The sequence below is a fragment of the Scyliorhinus canicula genome, chromosome 17 (assembly GCF_902713615.1).
Source record: "Scyliorhinus canicula chromosome 17, sScyCan1.1, whole genome shotgun sequence".
Taxonomy (NCBI): Eukaryota; Metazoa; Chordata; class Chondrichthyes; order Carcharhiniformes; family Scyliorhinidae; genus Scyliorhinus; species Scyliorhinus canicula.
The window spans coordinates 105,336,839-105,361,880 of NC_052162.1; the positions used below are offsets into that span (position 1 = coordinate 105,336,839).

The 25,042-nt window shown below is 42.8% G+C and overlaps 10 non-coding genes across 10 annotated transcripts; all 10 read right to left on the minus strand.

Moving 5' to 3' along the window:
- Nucleotides 1-1,782: 1,782 nt before the first annotated feature.
- trnac-gca lies at nucleotides 1,783-1,854 on the minus strand. Its single transcript has one exon. It is a non-coding gene; the product is annotated as a tRNA-Cys (tRNA).
- Nucleotides 1,855-3,256: 1,402 nt separating this feature from the next.
- On the minus strand, nucleotides 3,257-3,328 carry trnac-gca. The gene has a single exon. It is a non-coding gene; the product is annotated as a tRNA-Cys (tRNA).
- An 11,165-nt stretch (nucleotides 3,329-14,493) lies between these two features.
- Nucleotides 14,494-14,565, minus strand: trnac-gca. Its single transcript has one exon. It is a non-coding gene; the product is annotated as a tRNA-Cys (tRNA).
- A 1,402-nt stretch (nucleotides 14,566-15,967) lies between these two features.
- trnac-gca lies at nucleotides 15,968-16,039 on the minus strand. The gene has a single exon. It is a non-coding gene; the product is annotated as a tRNA-Cys (tRNA).
- Nucleotides 16,040-17,441: 1,402 nt separating this feature from the next.
- Nucleotides 17,442-17,513, minus strand: trnac-gca. Its single transcript has one exon. It is a non-coding gene; the product is annotated as a tRNA-Cys (tRNA).
- Nucleotides 17,514-18,910: 1,397 nt separating this feature from the next.
- Nucleotides 18,911-18,982, minus strand: trnac-gca. The gene has a single exon. It is a non-coding gene; the product is annotated as a tRNA-Cys (tRNA).
- Nucleotides 18,983-20,384: 1,402 nt separating this feature from the next.
- trnac-gca lies at nucleotides 20,385-20,456 on the minus strand. Its single transcript has one exon. It is a non-coding gene; the product is annotated as a tRNA-Cys (tRNA).
- Nucleotides 20,457-21,858: 1,402 nt separating this feature from the next.
- On the minus strand, nucleotides 21,859-21,930 carry trnac-gca. The gene has a single exon. It is a non-coding gene; the product is annotated as a tRNA-Cys (tRNA).
- A 1,403-nt stretch (nucleotides 21,931-23,333) lies between these two features.
- On the minus strand, nucleotides 23,334-23,405 carry trnac-gca. Its single transcript has one exon. It is a non-coding gene; the product is annotated as a tRNA-Cys (tRNA).
- Nucleotides 23,406-24,804: 1,399 nt separating this feature from the next.
- On the minus strand, nucleotides 24,805-24,876 carry trnac-gca. Its single transcript has one exon. It is a non-coding gene; the product is annotated as a tRNA-Cys (tRNA).
- Nucleotides 24,877-25,042: the final 166 nt, after the last annotated feature.

Genomic DNA, 25,042 nt, shown 5'->3' on the forward strand with positions numbered 1-25,042 from the left:
TATAACTCACGAATTTCATAGAGCAATATCCATTAAAACGTGAATTGTATAAAAGGTGAAATGGAGACTTAATGGACCTGCTGAAAATTATGAATGTGTGGTTTGGGATGGGACAACAGATAAAATAGGAGGAAGCTGTTTTCACTGACGTAGACTAGCAGCAGCAAATGGGGATTCAACACACAAAAAAAGTCAGCATTTTGTTCAAGCAACAGATGATGTCTCACAGTGTTCTCCAGACAAAAGCTGCATGCTAAGTTATAGCAATTTTTTCCTAAACTGTAGCAATCAAGAGACATGACAGTGAAACAGCATAGGGGCCACCTCGATTTGAATCAGAGACCCCTTAATCTGCAGTCAAATGCTCTACCACGGAGCTATACTCCCATATGCTGTTTCAGAGCAATGATACTTGCATCATTGCACTTATCCAGGTTTGTTTTGTGTCTGCTTGCGACTGAAGTGGGTGTTCGATATACTGGTGATGACCTTATATTTATTCTCGTAGATACACGTTTTTCACATTGTCTCTTGACTTTACATTCAATTCATACCGAAAATATTCAGCAGATCGGGATGAAAGATCAAAAGGGAAACTGGAATAGAATGGACGGCAGAAGAGATTAAGTAACAAATGGGATGATGGTGAAAAACAGAATAAGGCGTCAATGGAACAAATAAAGGGATAGAATGTGGAAGAGTCATTCTGGATGAATCAGCTCGCTGTGCTCTGGGAATATTTTGCTTCTCTATTTGTTCATCCAGATCACTTATGCAGCACACTGAAAAATCTCAAATCCTTCCCCTCCAATAAACAATACACACTTCGGTGAGCAAACAAACACAATTCACACCGGAATATATTCATTTGGTCCTGGCAAACGTTCAGAGAGAGTTCTGGATTTCTCTCACGTATTTTTACCATTGGATTGTTATTGTCTGGATCCCCTTGGACGAGAAACCTCAGCTATCAGTCTACGATGAAGTGGTTCATCTAACTCTGTGATTCTGAGCACTCATTTTGGTTCAAGTCCTTGAGTGGAACTTGGCACTTTTAAAGTGTCATCATTCTATGTACATCAGTCCTCATCAACAAATGGAATCAGTTTTCACACATAAACTATGATATTAACAAAGCATGATGGAGAAAGACTCGTTCTGAGCATTGGCACGACCGGAGAAATCCCCTTCACCCAGGAAAACAGTGAAGTTTCAAAGTAATTGCGCCCGACGTGGCCACAACCCTGATATTGAAACACTCATGCTCTTCGGACTGAGATAGCCGACCACGCAGCTTCTTATCACAGTGATATAACGACTTGAATTCAATGGAATTGAAAGTAATTGACGCAGTCACAGTTTCCGTTCTGAGCTAGAACTCCTTCCGAGCATTATGACAGAATGATAGATTTTACAGTGTGACATACACAATCGGAAATGGCCTAAATACTGCTCAAAGGGATACCTCACGAATTTCATGGAGCAATATCCATAAAAAATTGAATTGTTAACCAGGTGAAATATAGACTTAATGGATCTGCTGAAAATTATGAATCTGTGGTTTGGGATGGGACAACAGATCAAATAGGAAGGAGCTGTTTTCACTGACGTAGACTAGCAGCAGCTCACGCGGATTTCACATAAATTAAGAAAATTACCATGGGCTTTCTGTTTCAGTAGCAGATGATGTATCACAGTGTTCCCCAGACGATATCTGCATGCAGGTTATCGTAAGTATTTGCTAAACTAGTGCAGAAAAGGTGGCACGGCATCAAACAGCATAGGGGGTATCTGGATTTGAACCAGAGACCTCTTGATCTGCAGTCAAATGCTCTACCACTGAGCTATACCCTCTTATGCTGCTTGAGAGCAATGATACGTTGAATCATCATTGCACTTATCCAGGTTTGATTTTTGTCTGCTTGCGACAGAAGTGTGTGTTCAATATATTGATAACGACCTTATATTAATTCTCGTAGATACACGTTTTTCACAATGCCTCTTGACTTTACATTCAATACATACTGAAAATATTCAGCAGATCGGGATGAAAGATCAAAAGGGAAACCGGAATAGAATGGATGGCAGATGAGATTAAGTAACAAATGGGTGATGGTGAAAAACAGAATAAGGCATCAATGGAACAAATAAAGGGATAGAATGTGGAAGAGTCATTCTGTATGAATCAGCTCGCTGTGCTCTGGGAATATTTTGCTTCTCTGTTTGTTCATCCAGATCACTTACGCAGCACACTGAAAAATCTCAAATCCTTCCCCTCCAACAAACAGAATACACACTTCGGTGAGCAAACAAACACAATTCACACCGGAATATAATCATTTGGTCCTGGCAAACGTTCAGAGAGAGTTCTGGATTTCTCTCACGTAGATTTTACCATTGGATTGTTATTGTCTGGATCCCCTTGGACGAGAACCCTCAGCTATCAGTCGATGATGAAGTGGTTCATCTAACTCTGTGATTCTGAGCACTCATTTTGGTTCAAATCCTTGAGTGGAACGTGGCACTTTTAAAGTGTCGTCATTCTATGTACATCAGTCCTCATCAACAAATGGAATCAGTTTTCACACATAAACTATGATATTAACAAAGCATGATGGAGAAGGACTCGTTCTGAGCATTGGCACTACCGGAGAAATCCCCTTCACCCAGGAAAACAGTGAAGTTTCAAAGTAATTGCGCCCAACGTGGCCACAACCCTGAGAGTGAAACACTCATGCTCTTCCGACTGAGATAGCCGACCACGCAGCTTCATATCACAGTGATATAACGGCTTGAATTCAATGGAATCGAAAGTAATTGACGCAGTCACAGTTTTCGTTTCTAAGCTAGAAGCTAGAACTCCTTCCGAGCATTATGACAGAATGATAGATTTTACAGTGTGACGTATACAATCGGGGATGGTCTAAATACTGCTCAAAGGTATAACTCACGAATTTCATGGAGCAATATCCATTAAAAATTGAATAGTTAACATGGTGAAATGGAGACTTAATGGACCTGCTGAAAATTATGAATCTGTGGTTAGGGATGGGACAAAAGATAAAATAGGAAGGAGCTGTTTTCACTGATGTAGACTAGCAGCAGCAAATGCGGATTTAACACAAATAAAGAAAATTACAATTGGCTTTCCGTTCAAGCAGCAGATGATGGATCACAGTGTTCCCCAGACGATATCTGCATGCCAGGTTATCATAAGTATTTGCTAAACTGGTGCATTGAAGGTGGCATGGCATCAAACAGGCATCTGGATTTGAACCAGAGACCTCTTGATCTGCAGTCAAATGCTCTACCACTCAGCTATACCCACTTATGCTGCTTGAGAGCAATGATTTGTTGAATCATCATTGCACTTATCCAGGTTTGTTTTCTGTCTGCTTGCGACAGAAGTGTGTGTTCAATATATTGGTAACGACCTTATATTTATTCTCGTAGATACACGTTTTTCATAATGTCTCTTGACTTTACATTCAATACATTCCGAAAATATTCAGCAGATCGGGATGAAAGATGTAGCCATCTAAAATGGACACCAGTGTACAAAATGGAGAACTGCAAAGACTGCAGGGAAAAAACAGACATAGTCCAGGACAAACAGCTTGCAGAAGCTTTCAATAGTGAGACACTCATAAAAACTGGTTTCCCCACAGCTGCAGAGTCCAGGCAGCAATGTTAATGGGAAAACGATCTGCATACTAATGAGATGATACCGGGACAATCCTAGATACAATAGATACATTTAGGTATCGATTGATACTTTTCTATAGCTACCCAGCCAGGATGCCGCCAGAGAAACCAGTACAATGAGCCCTAGGAACCGCCCCAGCCATCGAGAAACGACCCCAGGATAGGGGAGTTCGAATCATATCGAAAGACCCAATCGATCCCCAGCAGGTGAGAGAGTCCGCCCCAAGGGGCACGGACCTATGGGGACCTATAAAAAGAAGGTCCCGCACATGGTTCTGCCTGTTGCATCCCGACTCCGGCCTCCAACTCCAGCCTCCAGACTCCTGTCTTTCATCACCGGCCCTTGAGCAGCAGCCATCTGTAAGTAAGTGCCAAAACAACGATCGCTACGTGACCCAGGCATTGCTTGTTCCCCTGTTCCAAATTAAGACAGAAGGAGGAAATGGCCATGCAGGCAATGGAACACCTCATGAACCCAGAGCAGTTCTTCGTCACAGCGATCAGCAGTAGCAGAGTAGGTCAGTGTCCCGTGTGGGAGCTGGAACTCCGCAAGTATCTAAAAGGGAAAGGATGGCCCCTTTGGAATGAGTTTAGTATCAATGAGGAGACAGGTCCCGGGAGTATAGGACGTACTTGGTGGGAAAACCTCTCTCAAATTCATAAGAAAAATCTTGGTAAAGCACGCAAGCCGATGGCAATCGTGTCCTGTTTGGCACAACTGCGAGGCACTGAGGAGGTCGTTCGGACGCTCCGAGCAGAGTTAGAGGAACGAAACAGAATGAGTAAAGTGGATGTCAGGGACATCGAAAAGGAAAACCTCGAGCTAAGAGGGAAGCTGGCAGAGAAGGGTAGAGAGGTAGATGATGCCAAGAGGGTACATCAGTCGTGTCTAGCCCATCTGAGCAGTTCCCAGACCCAATATGAAAAAGCCTATCAGGATGTGCAACGTGCAGTCCTGATACGAGATGAATCAGAAAAGCAGGTAGAGGCATTGCAGAGGCAATGTTCTGACCTAAAGGCAGCTTTAAGAGCACTCCATGCTGCCATCATAGAACATAGAACAGTACAGCACAGTACAGGCCCTTCGGCCCTCGATGTTGTGCCGAGCAATGATCACCCTACTCAAACCCACGTATCCACCCTATACCCGTAATCTAACAACCCCCCACTTAACCTTACTATTAAACTACGGGCAATTTAGCATGGCCAATCCACCTAACCCACACATCTTTGGACTGTGGGAGGAAACCGGAGCAGCCGGAGGAAACCCACGCACACACGTGGAGGACGTGCAGACTCCACACAGACAGTGACCCAGCCGGGAATCAAACCTGTGACCCTGGAGCTGTGAAGCATTTATGCTAACCACTAATTATGCTAACCACCATGCTACCGTGCTGCCACTGAGCACTCATTTTGGTTCAAGTCCTTGAGTGGAACTTGGCACTTTTAAAGTGTCATCATTCTATGTACATCAGTCCTCATCTACAAATGGAATCAGTTTTCACACATAAACTATGATATTAACAAAGCATGGTGGAGAAAGACTCGTTCTGAGCATTGGCACTACCGGAGAAATCCTCATCACCCAGGAAAACTGTGAAATTTCAAAGTAATTGCGCCCGATGTGGCCACAACCCTGATATTGAAACACTCATGCTCTTCCGACTGAGATAGCCGACCACGCAGCTTCTGATCACAGTGATATAATGGCTTGAATTCAAGGGAATCGAAAGTAATTGACGCAGTCACAGTTTCCGTTTCCAAGCTAGAACTCCTGAGCATTATGACAGAATGATAGATTTTACAGTGTGACGTATACAATCGGGGATGGTCTAAATACTGCTCAAAGGTAAACTCACGAATTTCATGGAGCAATATCCATTAAAAATTGAATTGTTAACATGGTGAAATATAGACTTAATGGATCTGCTGAAAATTATGAATCTGTGGTTTGGGATGGGACAACAGATTAAATAGGAAGCAGCTGTTTTCACTGACGTAGACTAGCAGCAGCAAATGCGGATTTAACACAAATAAAGAAAATTACAATTGGCTTTCCGTTCAAGCAGCAGGTGATGTATCACAGTGTTCCCCAGACGATATCTGCATGCAGGTTATCGTAAGTATTTGCTAAACTGGTGCATTGAAGTTGACATGGCATCAAACAGCATAGGGGGGATCTGGATTTGAACCAGAGACCTCTTGATCTGCAGTCAAATGCTCTACCACGGAGCTGCTTGAAAGTAACGATACATTGCATCATCATTGCACTTATCCAGGTTTGTTTTATGTCTGCTTGCGACAGAGTTGTGTGTTCAATATATTGGTGACGACCTTATACTTATTCTCGCAGATACACGTTTTTCACAATGCCTCTTGACTTTACATTCAATTCATACTGAAAATATTCAGCAGATTGGGATGAAAGATCAAAAGGGAAACTGGAAATGAATGGATGGCAGATGAGATTAAGTAACAAATTGGTGATGGTGAAAAACAGAATAAGGCATCAATGGAACAAATAAAGGGATAGAATGTGGAAGAGTCATTCTGTATGAATCAGCTCGCTGTGCTCTGGGAATATTTTGCTTCTCTGTTTGTTCATCCAGATCACTTATGCAGCACACTTAAAAATCTCAAATCGTTCCCCTCCAAAAAACAGAATAAACACTTCGGTGAGCAAACAAACACAATTCACACCGGAATATATTCATTTGGTCCTGGCAAACGTTCAGAGAGAGTTCTGGATTTCTCTCACGTATTTTTACCATTGGATTGTTATTGTCTGGATCCCATTGGACGAGAACCCTCAGCTATCAGTCTACGATGAAGTGGTTCATCTAACTCTGTGATTCTGAGCACTCATTTTGGTTCAAGTCCTTGAGTGGAACTTGCCACTTTTCAAGTGTCATCATTCTATGTACACCAGTCCTCATCTACAAATGGAATCAGTTTTCACACATAAACTATGATATTAACAAAGCATGATGGAGAAAGACTCGTTCTGAGCATTGGCACGACCGGAGAAATCCCCTTCACCCAGGAAAACAGTGAAGTTTCAAAGTAATTGCGCCCGACGTGGCCACAACCCTGATATTGAAACACTCATGCTCTTCCGACTGAGATAGCCGACCACGCAGCTTCTTATCACAGTGATATAACGACTTGAATTCAGTGGAATTGAAAGTAATTGACGCAGTCACAGTTTCCGTTCTGAGCTAGAACTCCTTCCGAGCATTATGACAGAATGATAGATTTTACAGTGTGACGTACACAATCGGGGATGGTCTAAATACTGCTCAAAGGTATAACTCACAAATTTCATGGAACAATATCCATTAAAAATTGAATTGGTGAAATATGGTGAAATATAGACTTAATGGATCTGCTGAAAATTATGAATCTGTGGTTTGGGATGGGACAACAGATAAAATAGGAAGGAGCTGTTTTCACTGACGTAGACTAGCAGCAAGTGCGGATTTAACATAACATCAAAAGGGAAACTGGAAATGAATGGATGGCAGATGAGATTAAGTAACAAATGGGTGATGGTGAAAAACAGAATAAGGCATCAATGGAACAAGTAAAGGGATAGAATATGGAACAGTCATTCTGTATGTATCAGCTCGCTGTGCTCTGGGAATATTTTGCTTCTCTGTTCATCCAGATCACTTATGCAGCACACTGAAAAATCTGAAATCCTTCCCCTCCAATAAACAGAATACACACTTCGGTGAGCAAACAAACACAATTCACGCCGGTATATATTCATTTCGTCCTGGCAAGCGTTCAGAGAGAGTATTGGATTTCTCTCACCTAGATTTTACCATTGGATTGTTATTGTCTGGATCCCCTTGGATGAGAACCTGCAGCTATCAGTCTACGATGAAGTGGTTCATCTAATATTGTGATTCTGAGCACTCATTTTGGTTCAAGTCCTTGAGTGGAACTTGGCACTTTTAAAGTGTCATCATTCTGTGTACATCACTCGTCATCTACAAATGGAATCAGTTTTCACACATAAACTATGATATTATCAAAGCATGATGGAGAAAGACTCGTTCTGAGCATTGGCACTACCGGAGAAACCCCCTTCACCCATGAAAACAGTGAAGTTTCAAAGTAATTGCGCCCAGTGGCGTGCAGAGGGGGGGGCCAACGGTGCGCTGGCCCCGGGCATCGATTGGATGGGGGCAGCAGCGTGAAGAGAAGGGAGCACGCACCGCGGTCGGCCAGAGCGCGCCTGCGCACCGCGGGCGGCCGGAGCGCGCCTGCGCACCGCGGTCGGCCGGAGCGCGCCTGCGCACCGCAGTCGGCCGGAGCGCACCTGCGCACTGCGGTCGGCCGGAGCGCGCCTGCGCACCGCGGTCGACCGGAGCGCGCCTGCGCGCCTGGTGAACAAAAAGGGCGCGAAATCTCCCGAATCAACGGCAATCAATGCCACCATGGGTGAGTTTTATTTATTCTTTATCTTTATCTTTTGATCCATTTTTAAACTCTTCTCTGCACCCTCTCTATAGTTGTCAATTTACTAAACTGTCGTGCCCAGAATTTGACATTTGGGCCAGGGGCACCCATTTGGGACAGAACCAGTATTTTATGAAGATTCATCATGGCCTCTGAACGTTTGCCCTCTTACCCTTTATACTTAAAGCCCAGGGTCCTATAAATGGGAGATTCTCAGAGACAGGGGCAGCACGGTAACATGGCGGTTAGCATAAATGCTTCACAGCTCCAGGGTCCCAGGTTCGGTTCCCGGCTGGGTCACTGTCTGTGCGGAGTCTGCACGTCCTCCCCGTGTGTGCGTGGGTTTCCTCCGGGTGCTCCGGTTTCCTCCCACAGTCCAAAGATGTGCGGGTTAGGTGGATTGGCCATGCTAAATTGCCCGTAGTGTCCTAAAAAAGTAAGGTTAAGGGGGGGGGGGGCTGTTGGGTTACGGGTATAGGGTGGATACGTGGGTTTGAGTAGGGTGATCATTGCTCGGCACAACATCGAGGGCTGAAGGGCCTGTTCTGTGCTGTACTGGTCTATGTTCTATGTTCTACTTGACTGCAAGCTGCTGGAGCTCGGATCTTGAACAAAGCTTTATATCTGGATTTGGGGACCCTTTATGCACTGGCATAGTGCACAAACAGGCCCCACATGACCAGGGTTTTGTGAAGAAGAAGGGATCTGGAAATGTGTCGACTGTGAAAATTATATTTGTGGAAATTGGGTGAAGTAATGCCGTTGTTTGATGAGACTTGGTGCTAAAGCTTTAGAGAAATGAAGATGGAATTTGATTTGAAGAAGTTCAACGTTTTGAAGGACATTGTGGCTGAAATGAATGTGATACGTGCTGAATGGGCTGACTGAGAAATGTGTGAGATATGTCTTTGTATCTGCTATGTGTAATTTATCGGTCATATTATTGCAATTTTCCTGTTAATTCATGTTTAATTTACGTTGATTTTGGTGTGATTGCTAATATAAAAGTGAAGTTTTGTATATTGGTCTTAGTTGGGTTGTTTGTAGTTTGTTTCCACAAGGGTCATAACAGTATTTCCATGACGTTGCTGCTCTTATCCTTCTCCATGGGGGTTGCAGAGGAGGGAGGCACAACTTTCGAGACATAACATCTCACCCATTGCTGCAAAGCAAAATGACTGAAGAAGAGAACAATATCCCTAGAATCCCAGCGCTAAGGGGAAATTGACTAACTCTTACAGCGCAATTTAACCTCAGGCAGCCGTCCTATACCTTAGAGATGACCTAGAGCAGGGGTGGGCAAACTACGGCCCGCGGGCCGCATGCGGCCCGCCAAAGGTATTTCTGCGGCCCTCCAAGACATTAAAAAAAAAAAAATGGTTTAAAATTTTTTTTTTTTGTAATTTTTTTTTAAGGTTAATGTTGGGTTACTTACTGGTATAGGGTGGATACGTTGACTTGAGTAGGATGATCATTGCTCGGCACAACGTCGAGGGCCGAAGGGCCTGTACTGTGCTGTACTGTTCTATGTTCTGTATGAGGCGCCCAGAATCATAACCGGGTGAAGTAATTATTTTACTTAATATACTATGCGGCCCTTTGTGAATTGTGAATTTCTGAATGTGGCCCTTGCACGGAAAAGTTTGCCCACCCCTGACCTAGAGGCAGCTTGGGTCCTGTCGTGAAGGTGAGTGAGTGCCTTTAAATTTGCTTACCTTTCACCGGGAGCAGGGTTTGAGGGAATATCAGGTAAGCTCTTCGTTTCTTTTTCTTCTTGTTTTTTTTAAATCTAGAGGTGATGTCAGGGAAGGCAGTACAATGCTTCTCCTGCAGAATGTTTGAGGTGAGGGACGCCGTCAGTGTCCCTGCTGATTTCATCTGTGGGAAGTGCACCCAACTCCAGCTCCTCAAAAACCGTGTTAGGGACCTGGAGCTTGAACTGGATGAACTTCGGATCATTCGGGAGGCAGAGGGGGTCATAGATAGGAGCTTCAGGGAAGTAGTTACACCAAAGACTGGAGATAGATGGGTAACTGTAAGAGGGACTGGGAAGAAGCAGTCTGTGCAGGGACCCTAAGCCATGGGGTACGGACCTCTGGCACGGAGTCTGTCCCTGTTGCTCAGAAGGGAAGGGGGGAAAGGAGTAGAACATTAGTAATTGGGGACTCAATAGTCAGGGGCACAGATAGGAGATTTTGTGGGAGCGAGAGAGACTCACGTTTGGTATGTTGCCTCCCAGGTGCAAGGGTACGTGATGTCTCGGATCGTGTTTTCCGGGTCCTTAAGGGGGAGGGGGAGCAGCCCGAAGTCGTAGTCCACATTGGCACTAACGACATAGGTAGGAAAGGGGACAAGGATGTCAGGCAGGCCTTTAGGGAGCTAGGATGGAAGCTCAGAGCGAGAACAAACAGAGTTATTATCTCTGGGTTGTTGCCCGTGCCACGTGATAGTGAGATGAGGAATAGGGAGAGAGAGCAATTAAACACGTGGCTACAGGGATGATGCAGGCGGGAGGGATTCAGATTTCTGGATAACTGGGGCTCTTTCTGGGGAAGGTGGGACCTCTATAGACAGGATGGTCTACATCTGAACCTGAGGGGCACCAATATCCTGGGGGGGAGATTTGTTAGTGCTCTTTGGGGGGGTTTAAACTAATTCAGCAGGGGCATGGGAACCTGGATTGTAGTTTTGGGGTACGGGAGATTGAGAGTATAGAGGTCAGGAGCACAGATTTGACTTCGCAGGAGGGTGCCAGTGTTCAGGTAGGTGGTTTGAAGTGTGTCTACTTCAATGCCAGGAGTATACGAAATAAGGTAGGGGAACTGGCAGCATGGGTTGGTACCTGGGACTTTGATGTTGTGGCCATTTCAGAGACATGGATAGAGCAGTGACAGGAATGGTTGTTGCAGGTTCCGGGGTTTAGGTGTTTTAGTAAGGTCAGAGAAGGGGGCAAAAGAGGGGGAGGTGTGGCGCTGCTTGTCAAGGACAGTATTACAGTGGCGGAAAGGATGCTAGATGGGGACTCTTCTTCCGAGGTAATATGGGCTGAGGTTAGAAACAGGAAAGGAGAGGTCACCCTGTTGGGAGTTTTCTATAGGCCACCTAATAGTTCTAGGGATGTAGAGGAAAGGATGGCGAAGATGATTCTGGAAAAGAGCGAAAGTAACAGGGTAGTTGTTATGGGAGACTTTAACTTTCCAAATATTGACTGGAAATTATATAGTTCGAGTACATTAGATGGGTCGTTCTTTGTACAATGTGTGCAGGAGGGTTTCCTGACACAATATGTTGACAGGCCAACAAGAGGCGAGGCCACATTGGATTTGGTTTTGGGTAATGAACCAGGCCAGGTGTTAGATCTGGAGGTAGGTGAGCACTTTGGAAACAGTGACCACAATTCGGTGACCTTTACGTTAGTGATGGAAAGGGATAAGTATACCCCGCAGGGCAAGAGTTATAGCTGGGGGAAGGGCAATTATGATGCCATTAGACATGACTTAGGATGTGTAGGTTGGAGAAGTAGGCTGCAAGGGTTGGGCACACTGGATATGTGGAGCTTGTTCAAGGAACAGCTATTGCATGTTCTTGATAAGTACGTACCAGTCAGGCAGGGAGGAAGGGGTCGAGCGAGGGAACCGTAGTTTACCAAAGAAGTGGAATCTCTTGTTAAGAGGAAGAAGGAGGCCTATGTGAAGATGAGGCGTGAAGTTTCAGTTGGGGCGCTTGATAGTTACAAGGAAGCGAGGAAGGATCTAAAGAGAGAGCTAAGACGAGCAAGGAGGGGACATGAGAAGTCTTTGGCAGGTAGGATCAAGGAAAACCCAAAAGCTTTCTATAGGTATGTCAGGAATAAAAGAATGACGAGGGTAAGAGTAGGGCCAGTCAAGGACAGTGGTGGGAAGTTGTGTGTGGAGGCTGAGGAGATAAGTGAGATACTAAATGAATACTTTTCGTCAGTATTCACTCAGGAAAAAGATAATATTGTGGAGGAGAATGCTGAGACCCAGGCTATTAGAATAGATGGCATTGAGGTGCGTAGGGAAGAAGTGTTGGCAATTCTGGACAAGGTGAAAATAGATAAGTCCCCGGGGCCTGATGGGATTTATCCTAGAATTCTCTGGGAAGCCAGGGAAGAGATTGCTGAGCCTTTGGCTTTGATTTTTAGGTCATCATTGGCTACAGGAATAGTGCCAGAAGACTGGAGGATAGCAAATGTGGTCCCTTTGTTCAAGAAGGGGAGTAGAGATAACCCCGGTAACTATAGGCCAGTGAGCCTAACGTCTGTGGTGGGTAAAGTCTTGGAGAGGATTATAAAAGATACAATTTATAATCATCTAGATAGGAATAATATGATTAGGGATGGTCAGCATGGTTTTTTGAAGGGTAGGTCATGCCTCACAAACCTTATCGAGTTCTTTGAGAAGGTGACTGAACAGGTAGACGAGGGTAGAGCAGTTGATGTGGTGCATTGGATTTCAGTAAAGCGTTTGATAAGGTTCCCCACGGTCGCCTATTGCAGAAAATACAGAGGCTGGGGATTGAGGGTGATTTAGAGATGTGGATCAGAAATTGGCTAGTTGAAAGAAGACAGAGAGTGGTAATTGGTGGGAAATGTTCAGAATGGAGTTCAGTTACGAGTGGCGTACCACAAGGATCTGTTCTGGGGCCGTTGCTGTTTGTCATTTTTATAAATGACCTAGAGGAGGGCGCAGAAGGATGGGTGAGTAAATTTGCAGACGACACTAAAGTCGGTGGAGTTGTAGACAGTGCGGAAGGATGTTGCAGGTTACAGAGGGACATAGATAAGCAGCAGAGCTGGGCTGAGAGGTGGCAAATGGAGTTTAATGTGGAGAAGTGTGAGGTGATTCACTTTGGAAAGAATAACAGGAATGCGGAATATTTGGCTAATGGTAAAATTCTTGGTAGTGTGGATGAGCAGAGGGCTCTTGTCCATGAACATAGATCCCTGAAAGTTGCCACCCAGGTTGATAGGGTTGTGAAGAAGGCCTATGGTGTGTTGGCCTTTATTGGTAGAGAGTTTGAGTTCCGGAGCCATGAGGTCATGTTGCAGTTGTACAAAACTCTAGTACGGCCGCGTTTGGAGTATTGCGCACAGTTCTGGTCGCCTCATTATAGGAAGGACGTGGAAGCTTTGGAACGGGTGCAGAGGAGATTTACCAGGATGTTGCCTGGTATGGAGGGAAAATCTTATGAGGAAAGGCTGATGGACTTGAGGTTGTTTTCGTTAGAGAGAAGAAGGTTAAGAGGTGACTTAATAGAGGCATACAAAATGATCAGAGGGTTAGATAGGGTGGACAGCGAGAGCCTTCTCCCGCGGATGGAGGTGGCTAGCACGAGGGGACATAGCCTTAAATTGAGGGGTAATAGATATAGGACAGAGGTCAGAGGTGGGTTTTTTACGCAAAGAGTGGTGAGGCCGTGGAATGCCCTACCTGCAACAGTAGTGAACTTGCCAACATTGAGGGCATTTAAAAGTTTATTGGATGAGGGCATAGTGTAGGTTAGATGGCCTTTAGTTTTTTTCCATGTCGGTGCAACATCGAGGGCCGAAGGGCCTGTACTGCGCTGTATCGTTCTATGTTCTAAAGATAAAGAGGTTAGTGAATAGCTCTAGAACGTGTGCAACTACGTTTTCTATAGGTTTTTTGGTGATATTTAATGAAATATTTACGTGGGGCTTTGGGGCATACAATCAAGATTTGCCCCGGGCATCACCAGACCTCTGCACGCCACTGATTGCGCCCGACGTGGCCACAACCCTGATATTGAACCACTCATGCTCTTCGGACTGAGATAGCCGACCACGCAGCTTCTTATCACAGTGATATAACAGCTTGAATTCAATGGAATCGAAAGTAATTGATGCAGTCACAGTTTCCGTTTCTAAGCTAGAACTCCTTCCGAGCATTATGACAGAATGACAGATTTTACAGTGTGACGTACACAATCGGTGATGGTCTAAATACTGCTCAAAGGTATAACTCACGAATTTCATGGAGCAATATCCATTAAAAATTGAATTGTTAACATGGTGAAATATAGACTTAATGGATCAGCTGAAAATTATGAATCTGTGGTTTGGGATGGGACAACAGATCAAATAGGAAGGAGCTGTTTTCACTGACGTAGACTAGCAGCAGCAAATGCGGATTTAACGTATATAAAGAAAATTACCATGGGCTTTCGTTTAGGCAGCAGATGATGTATCACACTGTTCCCCAGACGATATCTGCATGCAGATTATCGTAAGTATTTGCTAAACTGGTGCAGAGAAGGTGGCATGGCATCAAACAGCATAGGGGGCATCTGGATTTGAACCAGAGACCTCTTGATCTGCAGTCAAATGCTCTACCACTGAGCTATACCCCCTTATGCTGCTTAAGAGCAATGATATGTTGAATCATCATTGCACTTATCCAGGTTTGTTTTTTGTCTGCTTGCGACAGAAGTGTGTGTTCAACATATTGGTAACAACCTTATATTTATTCTCGTAGATACACGTTTTTCACAATGCCTCTTGACTTTACATTCAATACATACTGAAAATATTCAGCAGATCGGGATGAAAGGTCAAAAGGGTAACTGGAAAAGAATGGATGGCAGAAGAGATTAAGTAACAAATGGGTGATGGTGAAAAATAGAATAAGGCATCAATGGAACAAATAAAGGGATAGAATGTGGAAGAGTCATTCTGTATGAATCAGCTCGCTGTGCTCTGGGAATATTTTGCTTCTCTGTTTGTTCATCCAGATCACTTATGCAGCACACTGAAAAATCTCAAATCCTTCCCCTCCAATAAACAGAATACACACTTCGGTGAGCAAACAAACACAATTCACACCGGAATATATTCATTTGGTCCTGGCAAACGTTCAGAGAGAGTTCTGGATTTCTCTCACGTAGATTTTACCATTGGATTGTTATTGTCTGGATCCCCTTGGACGAGAACCCTCAGCTATCAGTCGACGATGAAGTGGTTCATCTAACTCTGTGATTCTGAACACTCATTTTGGTTCAAGTCCTTGAGTGGAACTTGGCACTTTTCAAGTGTCGTCATTCTATGTACATCAGTCCTCATCAACAAATGGAATCAGTTTTCACACATAAACTATGATATTAACAAAGCATGATGGAGAAAGACTCGTTCTGAGCATTGGCACGACCGGAGAAATCCCCTTCACCCAGGAAAACAGTGAAGTTTCAAAGTAATTGCGCCCGACGTGGCCACAACCCTGATATTGAAACACTCATGCTCTTCGGACTGAGATAGCCGACCACGCAGCTTCTTATCACAGTGATATAACAGCTTGAATTCAATGGAATCGAAAGTAATTGATGCAGTCACAGTTTCCGTTTCTAAGCTAGAACTCCTTCCGAGCATTATGACAGAATGACAGATTTTACAGTGTGACGTACACAATCGGGGATGGTCTTAATACTGCTCAATGGTATAACTCACGAATTTCATGGAGCAATATCCATTAAAAATTGAATTGTTAACATGGTGAAATATAGACTTAATGGATCTGCTGAAAATTATGAATCTGTGGTTTGGGATGGGACAACAGATCAAATAGGAAGGAGCTGTTTTCACTGACGTAGACTAGCAGCAGCTTATGCGGATTTAACATAAATAAAGAAAATTACCATGGGCTTTCTGTTTAAGCAGCAGATGATGTATCACGGTGTTCCCCAGACGATATCTGCATGCAGGTTATTGTAAGTATTTGCTAAACTGGTGCAGAGAAGGTGGCATGGCATCAAACAGCATAGGGGGCATCTGGATTTGAACCAGAGACCTCTTGATCTGCAGTCAAATGCTCTACCACTGAGCTATACCCCCTTATGCTGCTTAAGAGCAATGATACATTGAATCATCAGTTGCACTTATCCAGGTTTGTTTTTTCTGCTTGCGACAGAAGTGTGTGTTCAACATATTGGTAACAACCTTATATTTATTCTCGTAGATACACGTTTTTCACAATGCCTCTTGACTTTACATTCAATACATACTGAAAATATTCAGCAGATCGGGATGAAAGGTCAAAAGGGAAACTGGAAAAGAATGGATGGCAGAAGAGATTAAGTAACAAATGGGTGATGTTGAAAAGCAGAATAAGGCATCAATGGAACAAATAAAGGGATAGAATGTGGAAGAGTCATTCTGTATGAATCAGCTCGCTGTGCTCTGGGAATATTTTGCTTCTCTGTTTGTTCATCCAGATCACTTATGCAGCACACTGAAAAATCTCAAATCCTTCCCCTCCAACAAACAGAATACACACTTCGGTGAGCAAACAAACACAATTCACACCGGAATATATTCATTTGGTCCTGGCAAACGTTCAGAGAGAGTTCTGGATTTCTCTCACGTAGATTTTACCATTGGATTGTTATTGTCTGGATCCCATTGGACGAGAACCCTCAGCTATCAGTCGACGATGAAGTGGTTCATCTAACTCTGTGATTCTGAACACTCATTTTGGTTCAAGTCCTTGAGTGGAACTTGGCACTTTTAAAGTGTCGTCATTCTATGTACATCAGTCTTCATCAACAAATGGAATCAGTTTTCACACATAAACTATGATATTAACAAAGTATGATGGAGAAAGACTCGTTCTGAGCATTGGCACGACCGGAGAAATCCCCTTCAACCAGGAAAACAGTGAAGTTTCAAAGTAATTGCGCCCGACGTGGCCACAACCCTGATATTGAAACACTCATGCTCTTCGGACTGAGATAGCCGACCACGCAGCTTCTTATCACAGTGATATAACAGCTTGAATTCAATGGAATCGAAAGTAATTGATGCAGTCACAGTTTCCGTTTCTAAGCTAGAACTCCTTCCGAGCATTATGACAGAATGACAGATTTTACAGTGTGACGTACACAATCGGGGATGGTCTAAATACTGCTCAAAGGTATAACTCACGAATTTCATGGCGCAATATCCATTAAAAATTGAATTGTTAACATGGTGAAATATAGACTTAATGGACCTGCTGAAAATTATGAATATGTGGTTTGGGACGGGACAACAGATAAAATAGGAAGGAGCTGTTTTCACTGATGCAGACGAGCAGCAGCAAATGCAGATTTAACACAAAAAAAGAAAATTACAATTGGCTTTCCGTTCAAGGAGCAGATGATGTATCACAGTGTTTCCCAGACAATATCTGCACCCGAGGTTGTAATAAGCATTTTTTAAGCTATCGCATTTAAGGTGGCATGGCATCAAACAGCATAGGGAGCATCTGGATTTGAACCAGAGACCTCTTGATCTGCAGTCAAATGCTCTACCACTGAGCTATACCCCCTTATGCTGCTTCAAGCCAATGATACGTTGAATCATCATTGTACTTATTCAGGTTTGTTCGATGTGTGCTTGCCACCGAAGTGTGTGTTCAATATATTGGTAACAACCTTATATTTATTCTCGTAGATACACGTTTTTCACAATGCCTCTTGACTTTACATTCAATACATACTGAAAATATTCAGCAGATCGGGATGAAAGGTCAAAAGGGAAACTGGAAAAGAATGGATGGCAGAAGAGATTAAGTAACAAATGGGTGATGGTGAAAAACAGAATAAGGCATCAATGGAACAAATAAAGGGATAGAATGTGGAAGAGTCATTCTGTATGAATCAGCTCGCTGTGCTCTGGGAATATTTTGCTTCTCTGTTCATCCAGATCACTTATGCAGCACACTGAAAAATCTCAAATCCTTCCCCTCCAACAAACAGAATACACACTTCGGTGAGCAAACAAACACAATTCACACCGGTATATATTCATTTGGTCCTGGCAAACGTTCAGAGAGAGTTCTGGATTTCTCTCACGTAGATTTTACCATTGGATTGTTATTGTCTGGATCCCATTGGACGAGAACCCTCAGCTATCAGTCGACGATGAAGTGGTTCATCTAACTCTGTGATTCTGAACACTCATTTTGGTTCAAGTCCTTGAGTGGAACTTGGCACTTTTAAAGTGTCGTCATTCTATGTACATCAGTCCTCATCAACAAATGGAATCAGTTTTCACACATAAACTATGATATTAACAAAGTATGATGGAGAAAGACTCGTTCTGAGCATTGGCACGACCGGAGAAATCCCCTTCAACCAGGAAAACAGTGAAGTTTCAAAGTAATTGCGCCCGACGTGGCCACAACCCTGATATTGAAACACTCATGCTCTTCGGACTGAGATAGCCGACCACGCAGCTTCTTATCACAGTGATATAACAGCTTGAATTCAATGGAATCGAAAGTAATTGATGCAGTCACAGTTTCCGTTTCTAAGCTAGAACTCCTTCCGAGCATTATGACAGAATGACAGATTTTACAGTGCGACGTACACAATCGGTGATGTTCTAAATACTGCTCAAAGGTATAACTCACGAATTTCATGGAGCAATATCCATTAAAAATTGAATTGTTAACATGGTGAAATATAGACTTAATGGATCAGCTGAAAATTATGAATCTGTGGTTTGGGATGGGACAACAGATCAAATAGGAAGGAGCTGTTTTCACTGACGTAGACGAGCAGCAGCTTATGCGGATTTAACATAAAAAATAAAATTACCATGGGCTTTCCGTTTAAGCAGCAGATGATGTATCACGGTGTTCCCCAGACGATATCTGCATGCAGGTTATCGTAAGTATTTGCTAAACTGGTGCAGAGAAGGTGGCATGGCATCAAACAGCATAGGGGGCATCTGGATTTGAACCAGAGACCTCTTGATCTGCAGTCAAATGCTCTACCACTGAGCTATACCCCCTTATGCTGCTTAAGAGCAATGATACATTGAATCATCGTTGCACTTATCCAGGTTTGTTTTTTGTCTGCTTGCGACAGAAGTGTGTGTTCAACATATTGGTAACAACCTTATATTTATTCTCGTAGATACACGTTTTTCACAATGCCTCTTGACTTTACATTCAATACATACTGAAAATATTCAGCAGATCGGGATGAAAGGTCAAAAGGGAAACTGGAAAAGAATGGATGGCAGAAGAGATTAAGTAACAAATGGGTGATGGTGAAAAACAGAATAAGGCATCAATGGAACAAATAAAGGGATAGAATGTGGAAGAGTCATTCTGTATGAATCAGCTCGCTGTGCTCTGGGAATATTTTGCTTCTCTGTTTGTTCATCCAGATCACTTATGCAGCACACTGAAAAATCTCAAATCCTTCCCCTCCAACAAACAGAATACACACTTCGGTGAGCAAACAAACACAATTCACACCGGTATATATTCATTTGGTCCTGGCAAACGTTCAGAGAGAGTTCTGGATTTCTCTCACGTAGATTTTACCATTGGATTGTTATTGTCTGGATCCCATTGGACGAGAACCCTCAGCTATCAGTCGACGATGAAGTGGTTCATCTAACTCTGTGATTCTGAACACTCATTTTGGTTCAAGTCCTTGAGTGGAACTTGGCACTTTTAAAGTGTCGTCATTCTATGTACATCAGTCTTCATCAACAAATGGAATCAGTTTTCACACATAAACTATGATATTAACAAAGTATGATGGAGAAAGACTCGTTCTGAGCATTGGCACGACCGGAGAAATCCCCTTCAACCAGGAAAACAGTGAAGTTTCAAAGTAATTGCGCCCGACGTGGCCACAACCCTGATATTGAAACACTCATGCTCTTCGGACTGAGATAGCCGACCACGCAGCTTCTTATCACAGTGATATAACAGCTTGAATTCAATGGAATCGAAAGTAATTGATGCAGTCACAGTTTCCGTTTCTAAGCTAGAACTCCTTCCGAGCATTATGACAGAATGACAGATTTTACAGTGCGACGTACACAATCGGTGATGGTCTAAATACTGCTCAAAGGTATAACTCACGAATTTCATGGAGCAATATCTATTAAAAATTGAATTGTTAACATGGTGAAATATAGACTTAATGGATCAGCTGAAAATTATGAATCTGTGGTTTGGGATGGGACAACAGATCAAATAGGAAGGAGCTGTTTTCACTGACGTAGACGAGCAGCAGCTTATGCGGATTTAACATAAAAAAATAAAATTACCATGGGCTTTCCGTTTAAGCAGCAGATGATGTATCACGGTGTTCCCCAGACGATATCTGCATGCAGGTTATCGTAAGTATTTGCTAAACTGGTGCAGAGAAGGTGGCATGGCATCAAACAGCATAGGGGGCATCTGGATTTGAACCAGAGACCTCTTGATCTGCAGTCAAATGCTCTACCACTGAGCTATACCCCCTTATGCTGCTTAAGAGCAATGATACATTGAATCATCGTTGCACTTATCCAGGTTTGTTTTTTGTCTGCTTGCGACAGAAGTGTGTGTTCAACATATTGGTAACAACCTTATATTTATTCTCGTAGATACACGTTTTTCACAATGCCTCTTGACTTTACATTCAATACATACTGAAAATATTCAGCAGATCGGGATGAAAGGTCAAAAGGGAAACTGTTAAAGAATGGATGGCAGAAGAGATTAAGTAACAAATGGGTGATGTTGAAAAGCAGAATAAGGCATCAATGGAACAAATAAAGGGATAGAATGTGGAAGAGTCATTCTGTATGAATCAGCTCGCTGTGCTCTGGGAATATTTTGCTTCTCTGTTTGTTCATCCAGATCACTTTTGCAGCACACTGAAAAATCTCAAATCCTTCCCCTCCAACAAACAGAATACACACTTCGGTGAGCAAACAAACACAATTCACACCGGTATATATTCATTTGGTCCTGGCAAACGTTCAGAGAGAGTTCTGGATTTCTCTCACGTAGATTTTACCATTGGATTGTTATTGTCTGGATCCCATTGGACGAGAACCCTCAGCTATCAGTCGACGATGAAGTGGTTCATCTAACTCTGTGATTCTGAACACTCATTTTGGTTCAAGTCCTTGAGTGGAACTTGGCACTTTTCAAGTGTCGTCATTCTATGTACATCAGTCCTCATCAACAAATGGAATCAGTTTTCACACATAAACTATGATATTAACAAAGCATGATGGAGAAAGACTCGTTCTGAGCATTGGCACTACCGGAGAAATCCCCTTCAACCAGGAAAACAGTGAAGTTTCAAAGTAATTGCGCCCGACGTGGCCACAACCCTGATATTGAAACACTCATGCTCTTCGGACTGAGATAGCCGACCACGCAGCTTCTTATCACAGTGATATAACAGCTTGAATTCAATGGAATCGAAAGTAATTGATGCAGTCACAGTTTCCGTTTCTAAGCTAGAACTCCTTCCGAGCATTATGACAGAATGACAGATTTTACAGTGCGACGTACACAATCGGTGATGGTCTAAATACTGCTCAAAGGTATAACTCACGAATTTCATGGAGCAATATCTATTAAAAATTGAATTGTTAACATGGTGAAATATAGATTTAATGGATCAGCTGAAAATTATGAATCTGTGGTTTGGGATGGGACAACAGATCAAATAGGAAGGAGCTGTTTTCACTGACGTAGACGAGCAGCAGCTTATGCGGATTTAACATAAAAAAATAAAATTACCATGGGCTTTCCGTTTAAGCAGCAGATGATGTATCACGGTGTTCCCCAGACGATATCTGCATGCAGGTTATCGTAAGTATTTGCTAAACTGGTGCAGAGAAGGTGGCATGGCATCAAACAGCATAGGGGGCATCTGGATTTGAACCAGAGACCTCTTGATCTGCAGTCAAATGCTCTACCACTGAGCTATACCCCCTTATGCTGCTTAAGAGCAATGATACATTGAATCATCGTTGCACTTATCCAGGTTTGTTTTTTGTCTGCTTGCGACAGAAGTGTGTGTTCAACATATTGGTAACAACCTTATATTTATTCTCGTAGATACACGTTTTTCACAATGCCTCTTGACTTTACATTCAATACATACTGAAAATATTCAGCAGATCGGGATGAAAGGTCAAAAGGGAAACTGTTAAAGAATGGATGGCAGAAGAGATTAAGTAACAAATGGGTGATGTTGAAAAGCAGAATAAGGCATCAATGGAACAAATAAAGGGATAGAATGTGGAAGAGTCATTCTGTATGAATCAGCTCGCTGTGCTCTGGGAATATTTTGCTTCTCTGTTTGTTCATCCAGATCACTTTTGCAGCACACTGAAAAATCTCAAATCCTTCCCCTCCAACAAACAGAATACACACTTCGGTGAGCAAACAAACACAATTCACACCGGTATATATTCATTTGGTCCTGGCAAACGTTCAGAGAGAGTTCTGGATTTCTCTCACGTAGATTTTACCATTGGATTGTTATTGTCTGGATCCCATTGGACGAGAACCCTCAGCTATCAGTCGACGATGAAGTGGTTCATCTAACTCTGTGATTCTGAACACTCATTTTGGTTCAAGTCCTTGAGTGGAACTTGGCACTTTTAAAGTGTCGTCATTCTATGTACATCAGTCTTCATCAACAAATGGAATCAGTTTTCACACATAAACTATGATATTAACAAAGTATGATGGAGAAAGACTCGTTCTGAGCATTGGCACTACCGGAGAAATCCCCTTCAACCAGGAAAACAGTGAAGTTTCAAAGTAATTGCGCCCGACGTGGCCACAACCCTGATATTGAAACACTCATGCTCTTCCGACTGAGATAGCCGACCACGCAGCTTCTTATCACAGTGATATAACAGCTTGAATTCAATGGAATCGAAAGTAATTGATGCAGTCACAGTTTCCGTTTCTAAGCTAGAACTCCTTCCGAGCATTATGACAGAATGACAGATTTTACAGTGCGACGTACACAATCGGTGATGTTCTAAATACTGCTCAAAGGTATAACTCACGAATTTCATGGAGCAATATCTATTAAAAATTGAATTGTTAACATGGTGAAATATAGACTTAATGGATCAGCTGAAAATTATGAATCTGTGGTTTGGGATGGGACAACAGATCAAATAGGAAGGAGCTGTTTTCACTGACGTAGACGAGCAGCAGCTTATGCGGATTTAACATTAAAAAAATAAAATTACCATGGGCTTTCCGTTTAAGCAGCAGATGATGTATCACGGTGTTCCCCAGACGATATCTGCATGCAGGTTATCGTAAGTATTTGCTAAACTGGTGCAGAGAAGGTGGCATGGCATCAAACAGCATAGGGGGCATCTGGATTTGAACCAGAGACCTCTTGATCTGCAGTCAAATGCTCTACCACTGAGCTATACCCCCTTATGCTGCTTAAGAGCAAATGATACATTGAATCATCATTGCACTTATCCAGGTTTGTTTTTTGTCTGCTTGCGACAGAAGTGTGTGTTCAATATATTGGTAACAACCTTATATTTATTCTCGTAGATACACGTTTTTCACAATGCCTCTTGACTTTACATTCAATACATACTGAAAATATTCAGCAGATCGGGATTAAAGGTCAAATGGGAAACTGGAAAAGAATGGATGGCAGAGGAGATTAAGTAACAAATGGGTGATGGTGAAAAACAGAATAAGGCATCAATGGAACAAATAAAGGGATAGAATGTGGAAGAGTCATTCTGTATGAATCAGCTCGCTGTGCTCTGGGAATATTTTGCTTCTCTGTTCATCCAGATCATTTGTGCAGCACACTGAAAAATCTCAAATCCTTCCCCTCCAATAATCAGAATACACACTTCGGTGAGCAAACAAACACAATTCACACCGGAATATATTCATTTGGTCCTGGCAAACGTTCAGAGAGAGTTCTGGATTTATCTCACGTAGATTTTACCATTGGATTGTTATTGTCTGGATCCCATTGGACGAGAACCCTCAGCTATCAGTCGACGATGAAGTGGTTCATCTAACTCTGTGATTCTGAACACTCATTTTGGTTCAAGTCCTTGAGTGGAACTTGGCACTTTTAAAGTGTCGTCATTCTATGTACATCAGTCCTCATCAACAAATGGAATCAGTTTTCACACATAAACTATGATATTAACAAAGCATGATGGAGAAAGACTCGTTCTGAGCATTGGCACGACCGGAGAAATCCCCTTCACCCAGGAATACAGTGAAGTTTCAAAGTAATTGCGCCCGACGTGGCCACAACCCTGATATTGAAACACTCATGCTCTTCGGACTGAGATAGCCGACCACGCAGCTTCTTATCACAGTGATATAACAGCTTGAATTCAATGGAATCGAAAGTAATTGATGCAGTCACAGTTTCCGTTTCTAAGCTAGAACTCCTTCCGAGCATTATGACAGAATGACAGATTTTACAGTGTGACGTACACAATCGGGGATGGTCTAAATACTGCTCAAAGGTATAACTCACGAATTTCATGGAGCAATATCCATTAAAAATTGAATTGTTAACATGGTGAAATATAGACTTAATGGATCTGCTGAAAATTATGAATCTGTGGTTTGGGATGGGACAACAGATCAAATAGGAAGGAGCTGTTTTCACTGACGTAGACTAGCAGCAGCTGATGCGGATTTAACATAAATAAAGAAAATTACCATGGGCTTTCCGTTTAAGCAGCAGATGATGTATCACAGTGTTCCCCAGACGATATCTGCATGCAGGTTATTGTAAGCATTTGCTAAACTGCTGGAGAGAAGGTGGCATGGCATCAAACAGCATAGGGGGCATCTGGATTTGAACCAGAGACCTCTTGATCTGCAGTCAAATGCTCTACCACTGAGCTATACCCCCTTATGCTGCTTAAGAGCAATGATACATTGAATCATCGTTGCACTTATCCAGGTTTGTTTTTTGTCTGCTTGCGACAGAAGTGTGTGTTCAACATATTGGTAACAACCTTATATTTATTCTCGTAGATACACGTTTTTCACAATGCCTCTTGACTTTACGTTCAATA